At 39.0% G+C, this 14,425-nt stretch overlaps 1 long non-coding RNA gene and 1 pseudogene across 1 annotated transcript in view; both read left to right on the top strand.

Annotated features, from left to right (window-relative positions):
- The first annotated feature begins 2,188 nt into the window (after positions 1-2,188).
- LOC140531507 (small ribosomal subunit protein eS10-like) lies at positions 2,189-2,663 on the top strand (annotated as a pseudogene).
- A 10,114-nt stretch (positions 2,664-12,777) lies between these two features.
- Positions 12,778-14,425, top strand: part of LOC140531506 (uncharacterized) — a 31,595-nt gene continuing 29,947 nt past the window's right edge. The window contains exon 1 of the long non-coding RNA XR_011976347.1: positions 12,778-13,042. This is a non-coding gene — a long non-coding RNA (uncharacterized lncRNA). The remainder of the gene's footprint in view (positions 13,043-14,425) is intronic.

Here is a 14,425-nt window from a genome sequence, read left to right as displayed (position 1 = left end):
ACTCAGCAAAACTGAGGATAATACTTCAGGGGAAAAATGGTCTTTCAATGAAATAGAGGACTTTCAAGCATTCTTGATGAAAAGACCAGAGCTGAAAAGAAAATGTGACTTTCAAACACAAGAATGAAGAGAAGCATGAAAAGGTAAACAGCAAAGAGAAGTCATAAGGGACTTACTAAAGTTGAACTGTTTACATTCCTACATGGAAAGACAATATTTGTAACTCTTGAAACTTTTCAGTATCTGGGTATTGGGTGGGATTACACACACAGACACACACACACAGAGCACAGAGTGAATTGAATAGGATGGGATCATATCTTAAAAAAATTAAATCAAGCGATGAGAGAGAAATATATTGGGAGGAGAAAGGGAGAAATGGAATGGGGCAAATTATCTCTCATAAAAGAGGCAAGCAAAAGACTTTTCAGTGGAGGGAAAAAGAGGGGAGGTGAGAGAAAAAACATGAAGCTTACTCTCATCACATTCCACTAAAGGAAGAAATAAAATGCATGCTCATTTTGGTATGAAAACCTATCTTACAATACAGGAAAGTGGGGGAGAAGGGGATAAGCATGGTGGGGGGGATGATGGAAGGGAGGACAGTGGAAGGAGGGAGCAATTTGAAGTCAATACTCTTGGGGAGGTACAGGATCAAAAGAGAGAATAGAAGCAATGGGGGGCAGGACAGGATGGAGGGAAATATAGTTAGTCTTACACAACATGACTATTATGGGAAGTCATTTGTAAAACTACACAGATATGGCCTATATTGAATTGCTTGCCTTCCCAAAGCGAATGGGTGGGGAGCGAGGGATGAAGAGAAGTTGGAACTCAAAATTTGAGGAACAACTGTTGAGTACTGTTCTTGCCACTAGGAAATAAGAAATACAGATAATGGGGTATAGATAGTTATCTGGCCCTACAGGACAAAAGAGAAGATGGGGACATGGGAAGGGAGGGATGATAGAAGAGAGGGCAGATTGGTGATAGGAGCAATTAGAATGCTTGGTGTTTTGGGGTGGGGGGAGGGGGCAAATGGGGAGAAAATTTGGAACCCAAAATTTTGTGAAAATGAATGTTAAAAGTTAAATAAATAAGTTTAAATTTAGAAAAAAAAAGTTAAACATTTAAAACAAAGGTAAACATTTTCCCATGTATAGAAGAAAAGACTTCAGGCTCTTATGAAAGAATTCAAGGGGTCCGGGGAGAAGCACAGGATTACTGCCTTGGGGTCTACAGTGGGGAGGGGAATGTTGTTTTAGCAATACAGTTTCTATCCCGATTAACTCAAGCAGTTTAACTCATTTCTTTGAGGAGGTTGATTTTCAATCAACCAAGAAATATTTGTTAATCATTGTGCCAGGTACTGATAATATAAGCATAAAAATGAAATAAACCTCATTTTTAAGATATTATTCTAATTGGAGAGATAAGTAGATTTTTAAAAAATATTTACAACATAAGCATAAAGTGAATAATAATACAGTAGCATGCCCACTATGTGCCTAGCACTGCAGTAAGCACTGTACAATTATCATCTCATTTGATCCTCACAACAACCCTCCCAGATAGGTACGATTATTATCCCCATTTTTACAGTTGAGGAAACTGAGACAAAAAGAGGTGAAATGACAACAGTTAGTCAGTATTTGAGGCTGGATTTGAACTCTGGTCTTCCTGACGCCAAGCCTGGTCCTCTATCCACTGCATGACTGAAATATAATATATATACACAGTAATTCAATACAAGGTAGTTTGGGAAGGAGGCTCATCTTTTGGTGAGATCAGGAAAAGCTTTAAGCAGAGGATGATACTTGAACTGAATCTTAAAAGCAGAGAGAGATTTGGAGGGAAAGGCAAGAAGGGTGGGAATTATAGGCAAAACAACAGACAGATAGAGTCTTCTGCTTGAAGAACAGAGAGAAGGCCACTTTGGGTTGCAATGAATGAGAGGGAAAATAATGTTTAATAAAACTGAAAAGGTAAATTGGTGTTGAGTCATCATCCTTTGGCCATACTTCCACTCTTCTGGATCACTCTTTATTTCCATAAGACTTCTCCTCCTTCTAGGAGCTGGGTTCATCTTTGGGTCTTTCTCCTGGACTCAGTGAACTACCTTTTAAAGATTTACCTAGCTTTTCTATCCCAAGCTCTGTCTAGAGCAGCACCTGTTGCCACCACCAAGATGTTGATGCCCAAGAAGAACCGAATTGCCAGCTATGAACACCTTTTAAAGGAGGGAGTAATGGTAGCCAAGAAGGATATCCACATGCCAAAGCACCCTGAGCTGGCAGACAACAATGTTCATAGTCTCCATGTCATGAAGGCCATGCAGTCTCTAGAGTCTCATGGCTATGTTAAAGAGCAGTTTGCATGGAGGCATTTCTACTAGTACCTCACCAATGAGGGCATTCAATCCAGAATTACCTTTACCTGCCCCCTGAGATTGTGCTTGCCCTCCTCCAGAGAAATCGTCCTGAAATAGGAAAGCCAAGGCCCAAAGGTATGGAAGGTGAGCTACCTGACCTACTCTGGTTGAAGCTCACAGAGACACATACAGACAAAGTGGGGTTCCACCTGGTGAGGTTCGGGCTGGGTCAGCAACAGAATTCCAATTTAGAGGTGAACTTGGTCATGCACATGGTCAACCTCCTCAATAAAAACTGTAGAGATATGTTTCATACGGAATAAAATTTGGGAAAAAGTAAACAAACAAACAAAAAATTTACCTAGAGATATAGTGTATCATTTGTTCAATGAATTACCTCACTTCCTTTCTAATTCACTTAGCTAATCAAAACATCATAAATAGTTTGCTTGCATTTTTAATTAGTTTAGCACCTTTTCTGATTTTCTGACTGCTTTTCTGGGATCAGAGTCCAGAAAGACCAACTCCCTTAAACAGGGAACTGCAAATGGTTGCTCAGGTGGCCCAAAACTCAACTGAGGGGCAAAGGGTGGGGGAGGAACAGGCAGAAGTGAAGTTATTTAGGCAGAAAAGAAGTGGTCACTTCAAGACAATTAAATCTGGTATTCAGGGGACCTGAATTGTCACAATTTCATGGAACTGAATATGACTAGGTTAATTACCTGAATAGTCATGTCAAAATGTAATTATTATACAGGTTGTCCCCAAATAGCTTTATAATAACGCCTTATGTATTTGTAATTGGTGTTACACTCTGTCATATATATGTGTATACATATGTGTGTATATATGTATACATATATACACACATATGTATACACACATACACATATATGTACATATATTATACCATTTATATGGTACCTATCATGTTCCAGGCACTCTGCTAAGTGCTTTTTACAAATGTTATCTCATCCGATCCTCACAACAATCCTGTAAAGCAGGTACTGTTACTACATCTGTCTTACAGTTGAGGAAACAGGCAAACCAAATTTAAGTGACTTGCACAAAGTCACACAGCTAGTAAGTATCTGAGGCTGAATTTGACTTCACGACTACAGGACCAGTGCTCTGTTTACTACATCACTTAACTGTCCCCAAATAGGGAAGCAGTGTGGCATAGTAGAGAGAGGACCAGTCTCAGGAACTGAAAAGAATTGGGTTAGCATCTTGTGGCAAACCTGGCTTTACACGTGATGACCTTGAACAAGATATTGTATCTCTTAATGCTCTAGGCAGCTCTCTGTGACTCTAAGAAACTGACTTGTATCAGTAGATAGAATTTCCTTATCTGGGAGTTCCCTGTACCAATAAATTTATAGTTCTAATTCCTATTCTTATGTAAAAAAGCCAGGTCTGTAAAAGCATATTTCTTCTTTTAGGATTGTAGGTTTAGAGCTGGAAGAGACCTCAAAGATCATTGAGTTTGGACTCATTATACAGAAAAAGAAACTGAAGACCCCAAGGGGTTGTGATTTGCCCAGTGTCCCACAGATATTAAATACTGAAGTTTGGATTCAAACCCAGATCCCCTTGCTCCAAATGTATGTTTCTTCCATTGCACACAACCTTCCCCCTCAATCATTTAAGAAGCATCCTTTGAAAATTGTGTGAATAATAGGAATTCTAGAGTGTTAGGTATCTTTCCCACATGAAGCAACTTACCATTAGTAGTTGACAGGACCAGAACCCTTCACCAGCTTCCAAATACACCTTTGTATGCTGTACAGTGTTTATTTAGGTATCTGGCCAAATGGATGACATGAACAGCAGGTTCTTAAAGTCAGCAGTTAAGCACTGATGCAGAAAATCAAACAAATTGTACAAGACTGAATTATTCATTTAATTTGTGTGCTGAGGGAAATAATGCATATCTCTGGAAGATTCATCCCAACTTTGGTCCAGTGACATGAATTGGTGCAATTGAATTAAAACAAACCAAAGAACTAATTTTTCTAAAACATGCCCTCCCCTTTGGCCCTAAGTAAATATTTGCCTCGTTTTAGTTTGGATTGGAAAAGACAGTGAAGAAGGATGTTTTTTCTTCTTTTTTTAAAAAACCAAATAAGGACAGAAAACAATGGTGATGTTTGCTAAATTAACTAGATAGGGTGTCCTTGGAGGTAAAACCGGGGCTGTAGATTACAAGCTACCATCTGCTAAATTGAAGTCAAACAATTGATCATAGATGCCAGGCTAGAAACAGGAAAAGTCAAGGACTTGGCCTGGAATGGCAAAACAAAGGATGTTTTGATAGCAGAAAGTAAAATTTATGTATTTAACAGGGCACAGATATGAAAGAGAAAGACAGAGATATAAATCTGAACACACTGAGGCAGAGGAGGGAAAGGGAAGCGAGGGAAGGAGAGAAGAGAGGAAGAGAGAGAGAGACAGAGACAGAGAGAGAGGAAGATAGAGAAGAAAGGAAAGGGAGAGAAAGAGGTAGGTAGGAAGGGAGAGACAGAGAGAGAAAGAGAGAGAGAAGAGAAGAGAAGAGAAGAGAAGAGAAGAGAAGAGAAGAGAAGAGAGAGGGACAAAAGGCAGGAAGGGAGATGGAAAGAAAGACATAAAGAGAGCTAGTGCTAAGGAATAAGTATTTGTTTGGCATTTGTAAATGAAAGCAAGCCATTTGAATGGTTTTCCAGATACTTCAAGCATCATAATGAAAACTACACCTTGATTACCAGAATGTGATTTGTTCTCAGTCTTCTTTATAAATAGAAGAATCATACTTTAGACATAATTATAAATGAAGGGATTTGAATAATGGCCAAAAGCCACCTCCCCAACTCTGACTCTTCTTGGCCCCCATAGTCCAATCTGGTGGGCTTGTGGCAGGGTCATGGTGGAGTCCATTTCAAGCCCACTCACATGCTGACTACCCAGAAACATTAAGTGACCTGCTCAACATCACACATGTAGTAATTAGAATAGCTGACATTTGAACCCAAGTTCTCTGATTCTGAATCCAGTGTCCATTATTTGATCCAATGACCCAGTGAGAAAATATTTGTAAAAAAAAAAAAACATAAAAGCACCTTGCATGGTACCTGGTACCTAGTAGGTGCTTACACACATCCTTTCCGCCTTGCCTTTCCAGTGTAATGTCTTCCCCTTTCAGTTTGCCTTTATTAACTCTTTATATACCTTCCATGTACCAAATTATTTACATGTTATTTTCACATTAGAATTACTTTCCTTGAGGATAGAAACTGTGTTTTTTTTGGAAGGGGTGGTTGCTTTCTTTATTTTCTTCATGTCTACTATTAAGAAAATATTTAATAAATGCTTATTGATTGACTTTATAACTGACTAAAACACATAATTCTTGTAGTTCAGGAAAGCATAACAAGATGCCCTTTTAAGTCTTGGAAGAACAAGATCTTTCTTCCCTGAGTTTATACCTGTTGGCTCAGAAAATTCCTCACCATGACTGTTTCCTGCTCAAAGCCAAGGATAGTTTTTTCCTCCATGATAATGCTCTAAATGTAGGGAATCTAGGCACAACTGCAAGAGCATTTCCTTAGCAACATGCTCCTTGGTTCTACTTTTCTCTGTCCCTTCTGTCCTAACACCATGTGATGGATTCTGGAAAAAATATCAATGGAATGCTCAGTCCAAAGATCATTCTGTTTGGCCGGGGGAAGTATCCCACCCTCTCCACACACAAGACCTTGGGATTATGGCAGCTGTTTTTCTGAAGTGGATTCACTCTATGTATTCCTGGAGGAAAATGGAAGGTATTAATTACATCTGTGATTTCCATCTCAGCATCCTCATTAGATACACAAACAAAAGGTTTCAAAGCCATATGGCACCATTCACTTCCCATATTCTAATTCTTCCTTTTCGTCTTCCTACCTTATGGTGACTCAGTTTTAGCGACTAACTTCCCCAAAATATTCCAGCAATTTAATCATATGAAAGATGTGGGATGATAGATTTCTGTAATCACAAATTCTCAGAATTGGAAGGAATATCAGAGACAAATCTGACCCAACTTATGCCTAAACAATAACCTCCTCTATATGAAACCTGGTGCAGATAGTCATCCATATCCAGTCTTCATTCAAAGAACTCTGGGAAGAGGAAACCCACTACCTCTGAAGGCAGTCCACTGATTTTTGGACAGTTCTGATTAACAGGAAAGTTTTCCTTACATCAAGCATAAATCTTCCCTTCTGCAATTTACCCTTAATTGTCCTCTCTCCCACCACCATCCCCAAAGATCAATTCTTGATGAAGTTGTGCTGGCTTAAAAATCATAACATTTTTTCTCCCTAGATGTTCACTAGCAATCCTTTTAAGTATACATTTTAAATTTTTTCCAGGAATCAAAGTCAGGCTCATTGATTTATAGATTGTAGACTCCATCCTCTTTCCTCTTTCAAAAACTGGGACAATTTCCCCCTTTCAGTCCCTCATTACATCTCCAGCTTTCAATGTATGATCTTTCAAAGATTATCAATTTTTCAGCAACTATTTCTTAAGTTCTTTGAATATTGTAGATATAGTTCTTCTGGGACTGGTCATTTGAATTCATCAAAGACAACCAGAGGTTCTCGTAATAAACCCTCCTCATCCTATGCTTTAACTCTTTATTAGCCATTTACATTCTGTCCTTCCTAGTCCAAAGATGATCTTCTTTGGGGGAGAAAACTTAAGCAAAGTAGAAGCTGAATGTCAGTCTTCTCTCCATAATCAGCCCATTCACTACAAGCAGCAGCCTATACTTAACTCTTTTCTTTTTCTTAATATATATGGGAATATATAACTTATATCTAGACATCACAGAAGATAGCGAAAGCTATAAGTACTCAAGGTAATAAAGGACGCTGAGTATAAAGCAGCATTTATCCCATCGTGGGAAAAATGTGTAAAAAAAAACTGACAGTATCCATAAGCTACTCCATCTCTAGCGAGCATCATTTTTCCATGGTATCACTGGAAGGCGTGGACTTCTCCAGAAGGGATACTTACTAGGCATGACTAAGTAGGTAAGTCATGACATTCAATGAGCCTCTTGGCCACCCAGGAACTCACTTAAGGACTCAGGTCTTTTGATACTACCCTGAGTCTTTACACTCCACAGAGGGCAGATGAACTTGGGCATCTTCTGTCCTATATTATGGTTTATGGTTAGGACTTTCAGGAATCAGAAGTCATGTAGATGTTAACAGCTTTTATTTATATAGCATTTTCATATTTGTAAAGTGTTTGAATATTATTTCATTTGATCCTCACAACTCTGTGGTGGGTGATATTATTACTCCCATTCAACAGATGAGGAAACTGAGGCTGAAACATTACATGACTTGTATGTGATTACACAGCTAGAAAGTGTCTGAGGGAGGATTTGAATGCAGGCCATCCTGGCTTCAAGGTTAGTACTCTATCTACTATAACACCAGTTCTTTTCCCTAAGAAGATGGTACTAATGAGGAACTCCCTTTGAAGTTTTGAACTTGGGTATTATGGAGGAGGTAATTCCATGACTTGTGCTCCCATTGTCCCTCTAGTAAAAAACCTAATAAGAGTTAGGGAATTCTCACTATTTGGTCACATGGTTTGCCAATTCGGAACTGCCCTTACTTGGACTGAGAGATTATGCCACTATTTGTCTTAGGCAGGGTACAGAGGCTGGGGAAGGAGGGACAGCAGAACTTTGCAGGTCAGGAGATCACAGAGAGAACACATGCAACCTCCACTGTGTTTGTCCTTCATTGCCAAGGAGGACCATGCCATCAGAGAAATGATGACATGACTTGCACTTTATTTTGTTTTGAGTGAGGGAGGGCTATGCAGGTCACCAGCCTCACTTCTCCTCCAGAACCATCTGAATCCAGTGACCAAATATTCATCAGGATGACTGGAGATGACCCAGGATGAGGCAATTGGGGTTAAGTGACTTGGCCAAGGTCACACAGCTGTTGAGTGTCAAGTGTCTGAGGTGAGATTTGAACTCAGGTCTTCCTGACTCCTTCACTGGTGCTCTATCCACTGTGCCACGTAGCTGCCCCTGAAAGGTGGGGGTGGAGGCGGAGGACTGACCAAAAATATGGACAATGATTATTCAATGAAGACATTTTTTTATGGTTAACACAAAGAAATGACCCTTCTAACAACAGTCTGAGACAACAAATTCATCTCCAATTGTTCTACATGGATGAGAATGTGTCCGATAGGCACATTCATCTTCTGTATAGGATCTGGACATAGGGCCTATGATCAAGGTCCCAAACAAGTCTTAATGAAATTTCATGACATTGATCAAAGTACTTTCCTCATCAGCCTACTACAATTACCTCCTTCCTTCTGCCTCCCCTCCCCATTAAAATTTTGCAGTGCCTGCAAATTCAGCCATGAGCCTTCAAATACATCGAACCATATCCCCAATTCTGCATAACTTTCTTGAATCTTAGCAAGGCTCCTCAGTTTAGGCAAGTCATTCAGTTCACCAGTATCTCTCTTTGCTCAGTACCTTGTTTAGTGCCTCACATTTTCCCAACATATTCACTGTAGCATGCACAGCACACAATTTTTACTACTCCCCAAATTCACAATCTTTTTCTAAGGTTTGAAACATCCCATAACTGGGAGGATCTGAGGTTATAATCACCCCTGACATATATATATATCTTCAGAGTTTCTCTGGACTTACGACTGCCTTGATGCTTCAAGGGTCTGATTTCTCTCATCCCACTCCTTCTACCCCAAACAAATAGGAAAAAGTAAAAATAAAACAACTAACTTAAAATTATATAAAAGAAAATAACTAATAAATTTCAAGGCAAAAAAATACTTTCACCACCAAAGGTTAAGCACCAGGATATTAAATAGCATCCCCTTCCTATGCACCCAAAGTCCATGAGGTTACTGGGTAAGCCCCTAAAATGTAACTGTGCAGTACAATTTTGAAGGATTTCTATTAGCTTCCCCATTGTAAAGGCAATAAATTAGGTGTCCCCACCCCCATTTTCTGTCCTCTCAAATTAAACAATCTCTGAATCAAGTAGTTCAAGTTTCTTTATTTATCTATCTTTTTATTGCAGGGGTTAACACACATTGTGTCTAATCAAGTCTCCTGAATTATCATGAAATTACATGTTATATAGTTACAAATACATGTTATAAAATATTGCTACATGTTATGAAAATTGCACAGCCTGTAAGGAGGGTAATAGTCTTGCATTTACAATGGAAATAAGTCAACAAACTTTTAACAAGCCCTGACTACATGCAAGGCCCTATGCTAGGTACTGCATGGCTACGTGTTATGAAAATTGTGCAACCTATAAAGAGGTTAGTAAGTAGTCTTGCATTTACAACTGAAATGAGTTAACAAACATTTAATAAGCACCTACTATGTGCCAGGCACTATGTTAGGTAGTACATAGTCACATGCTATGAAAATTGAACAACCTCAAATACCAAAAAGAGGGTAGTAGTCAACCGAAATAAATTAAAACACATATAATAAGCACCTACTGTATGCCAGATACTCTACTAGGCATTGGTAGAGGAAAAAACCTTTAAAATTATCTAATCCAAACCCCTCATTTTAATGATGAGGAAGCTCTGACTTGAGCCCAGCTCTGATATTCACTAGTTATGTGATTTAACCTCAATGTTCTAATCGACAAAATGGGGATGATGCAACTTGTGTTGCCTTATGGGAATGTCATGAAGAAATTTGCTTTATGGAAAACAACAATGCTCTGTAAATGCAAGCTATTGTTATTATGTACAAGTCTCTGTGTTGTGCTTCTGGATTAGTTTGGAAATATGCTACTCTAACAGAGTTACAGAATTATCTCAAATGCTTAGAGGTGATAACAATCTCTATGACTTTCCTACTTTACAACTCTGGCATCCACATAGCTCTGCACTTAAGTCATGGTGTGTAGACTTTTTATTATGCAGAGTAATTTTCAAACTATCCTCAGTGACTTGTTCTGGTAGCTGATAACCCCAGCAACCAACTAATTATTTCCATGTGTGACCTAAGTGCTCCTTGTGGAATTTTGAGCTGCCTTTCCTCATGTTCTCTTCTCAGGAACTCAATTACAGATACCCTGGTGAAAACTAATTTCCTAAGAAATGAAGACCCAGCTTAGAAATAGTTGCTTATTCATGAAGGAGTTCTGCAATTAAGCTTAAATTAGATAATCAAAACTGAGCAGAGGGAGGCTGAGGCTGATTTGAAATATCAAGAGAAAAGAGGAGGAATACTGAAAATCAGAAATGTCAGGCCATCACATTTCCTCTGGCCCAGGCACATCAAATTCTGTGAGTTAGCAGTGAGCTCAGGAAACCCACAGAGCTCTATAATTATAACACTGTGATTATATGTCAGAAAGTCAAAGGAATGCCATTTTTGGGCTATTCATCAATCATTTGGAACCCGTGAGACAAAGCTATTTTCAGATTCCCTTTAGAATGGTTGTTCTGTTATAACTTTAGGTCAATGCTTATGCTGGCCATCATCTATAACCAGCTAAACCCTCTCTTGTGCTGAGATTATTTTGAGTTATCTCAAGCAAGTAGGCAAATGTTTTTTAGGAAGCAATGTGGCACAAGTTGCAAGGGCACAGGACTTGGAGTTGTTGAGTCTGGGCTTGAATCCAGGCTCTGCCACTTATTGCCCATGTGACCTTGGGCAAGTCATTTAACTTCAATCTACTTCAGTTTCCTCTATTGTAAAATGGGGATGGTAATAGCACTTCTCAAGGTTGTTATAAGGATTGAATGAAATGATCTTTGTAAGGTGATCAGTACCTGGCATATAAATACTTGTTTCCTTCCAAACAAAGGTGGTAAATAGCAGAGGCAGGACTTAATTTCAGGCTCTCTGACTAATAATTCAGAGTGCTTTCTTCCTTAACAAGATGCCTATGATATGCCTCCCTCACTCAAAACAAAGTCAAGTGCAAGTCATGTCATCATTTCTCTGATGTCATGGTCCTCTTTGAAAACGAAGGATGAACACAATATGACATGCCTAAAGTTTCACTGTCTTTCTAATATCACTGGAGGTCACTGGTCTCAGTTTTTAGCTTTTAAAAAAATACATTTTGGGGGAATTAATGGAAAGTCTGATTTTTTTTTTTTTGGATCAGACAGTAGTGGGGAGATGTCTTTTTCATTGATGGCCATATGTAGATAAGAAGGAGGCTGCATGGTGTAAAGGATCTCAAGATAGCCTTGGAATCAAGAAGATCCAGGTTCAAGTCTTGCTTCTGAAACCTACCTTGTGGGTGATCACATGTGAGGTTGAGTCACTTTTCTGTGCATCAGGAAATGCCTTAAAACCTTAAGTAGTTAAGGAAGTGCTAGTTTGTGTCAATGGAGTGAGTTTCCATACTAGGAATTCATAGCTCTAAGGATTCACTCCTCAGACATCAAATGTGTTAAAAATGTAAGCTACAAATAAATGAACTGTCTGGACATTGTTATATCATAATCACTATTTCTATGAGGGATTTTTAAAGATCTTTCTTAGACCTCTCCCAATGGTTCGACTGGATTTGACAAACCCCATCACTATTGACTCTTACCTGTGAATTCTGGCCTTGACTATAACTCTCTGAAGTGTTTAAGGCTTAAACCTGCAAACCTTACCTTTGAAGTCCTTTCTGTTAGGAGGACAGAGAGGGGTGTGTTAAAAAGCTACAGAAGTTCTGTAGGCTAATTCAAATCAATGACATTCAACAATCGCCATCCTTTTCTTCTTCCCATTTAAGACTGATAAACCTTCCAGGTTCAAGAGCCTATTGTATCAACTTGTTTTCCAAGAACCCCATTAATCTACAGTGTAGATTCTTTATCAAGGGGATTTGAAGTGAAGTTCTGTGAAGTTTGGATTCAGTCAAAGGGCCCTGCTTGAGGACCTAGAAGGCCACATATGGCCTTGAGGCTGCAGGTTCTCCATCCCTGATGATGTTCTTGGTTCATTTCCTATTTCAAAACATGGCCTTATCATAGGTTCAGTCCAGTAGTTCAAAACCAGAAAAAAAGTTTCCCTTTCCCTGTTCATCACCCTTACCCACTTTCAAGATAATTAGAAGCAAAACAAGGATTGATGCTACTTGTTCAGAGACCTTCAGGTATGAGTCACTACAGTTTGAGGATTTGTTCTGATAAGTTGCCTATAGATATTTCAAGATATTGTCAAAATATGTACCTTTATAATGAAATCTTACAAAAAATGCACATGTTAGTCATTTGTAGATTATTAAAATAAAATACTTCTCTTCAGGATTCTCTCTTTTTTGTTGTTTGCTGCTCTGATAGAATTCCCCAGAGGACTTGTCAAGGGGAATTCCAACCTATTCATTCAGCAATAATGTAAGGTCACATACTTTTGCTCAGAATCTGAACTCCCATGCTTCAAGTGGTCAGTCAGGCTCCTCTGGTTTTTCTCTCAAGTGACAAAGAAACTGATGCAGTTAATGTAGGGGTTAGGGAATTGGCTAGATTCCCACAGTGAGTCACTGCAAGAGTCTCACCTTGAAGTCATTTCCTGGGACTGAACTTCTAAAGATAATATTCTGAAGATTGAACTTCTAGTTATTTTCTCGGAGACAAAGGTGATGCTGATTGTTCTAAAAGGTAGGTTTTCTTATTTTTCAAAGCCTCTGCCAATCATTTGGAGATGGAGCAGCTCAAGTGTTGATGTCTTCCATGTGGTTCTATTACCCTTTGTTAGAGAGACAGTATACTGTAATGGAAAGAACTACAGAATTAGAGTGAAGGGAGATGGGTTCCAAATTCTTTTCTGGGACTTTCTCACTGTGTGATCACAGGCAGGTCACTTAACCTCAATGTCCCCCAGTTTCCTCAGCTGTAAAATAGAGATAATACCAGTGGTAACTTCCTAATATACCTGTTGTGAGGATGTGAAATGGAGAACAGGAATAGGCATTTATATAGCCCATAATATGTGCCAGGCACTGTGTACTTTCATAAATATTATCTTATTTGATCAAAGTAATGTATGTAAAGTTTTCTTATAGACTTTGGTGAACTACATAATAACAGCTAATATTACTCCATTTCCAAGTATTTTTCAAGATATTAAATCCAATGCTTTCCTGAGAGGCAGTCTGGAATCAAGGGTTCTAGTCCTACCTTTGATACATACTGGTTATTTGATCTTGGACAATTTACTTAATCTCCCCATGCCCAAGGGAGTCACTAAGACTCAAAGTTGCAGAACAGGGGCTAATCTTCATTGGCAGAGAAAGTTTACTTAACCATACCAGTGAAACCAAACCAATGAAATCAATGCCACCAAAGTATCAAGTTAAGCCTGAAAATCTTTTGTCACAAATCCTAAAGAAGTCAGCATAGAATATTCACTCCTCTAACACTTATGAAGGCTTCAAGGTCCCTTTCTTGCAGCTTTGGTCTGTTGGGGATGAAACAGAAAAATAGAAACTGAGCATTTCTCTTGAGTCTTATGGTAATTAAGAAATGAAGTTGTTGAAGTTCTTTTCAAGTGAGTTCTCAAGTCAGGGAGAAGCCATTTAGCAGAAGCAAGGATGCCTGGGGGAGTTTAAGAGGTCCACTTATCCTCAGAACTTGAGTTATTTTCATACCTAAGTAGCAGAGACAGGATTTAATCTCAGGCTCTCCGACTAAAAATGCAGAGTGCTTTCTTCCTTCTTTGCATGGTTTTTGTCTTCAGATTTGCCTTTGAAAAACAAATCAATGAAAAACATCCTTTATTTCTGTGAGAGTAGGGCAACCAGGGGCCCAGGCAGCTGCTCATCCAATGTCAATAGAGGTGCCCTTTCCAGAGGATGTTTCAATTCTGCTGTAGTTTAGGAGAAAGGTGATCCTGTAGGTTAGCTTGTCAGGTCATATAACACAGAGCTGAAATTAGGACAGGATGAATGTTATTCTTCCCCAGGGCACAGATAACCAGGGGAGCAAGTTTCCTCTCCACAGCAATCCTGAGACCTTCATCCTCACACATTATGCTTCTTGAAA

Source organism: Notamacropus eugenii, chromosome 3, assembly GCF_028372415.1.
Source record: "Notamacropus eugenii isolate mMacEug1 chromosome 3, mMacEug1.pri_v2, whole genome shotgun sequence".
In the NCBI taxonomy this organism is placed as follows: domain Eukaryota; kingdom Metazoa; phylum Chordata; class Mammalia; order Diprotodontia; family Macropodidae; genus Notamacropus; species Notamacropus eugenii.
The sequence above is the reverse complement of the archived record's forward strand: the minus strand, read 5'-3'. Positions and strand labels throughout refer to the sequence as shown.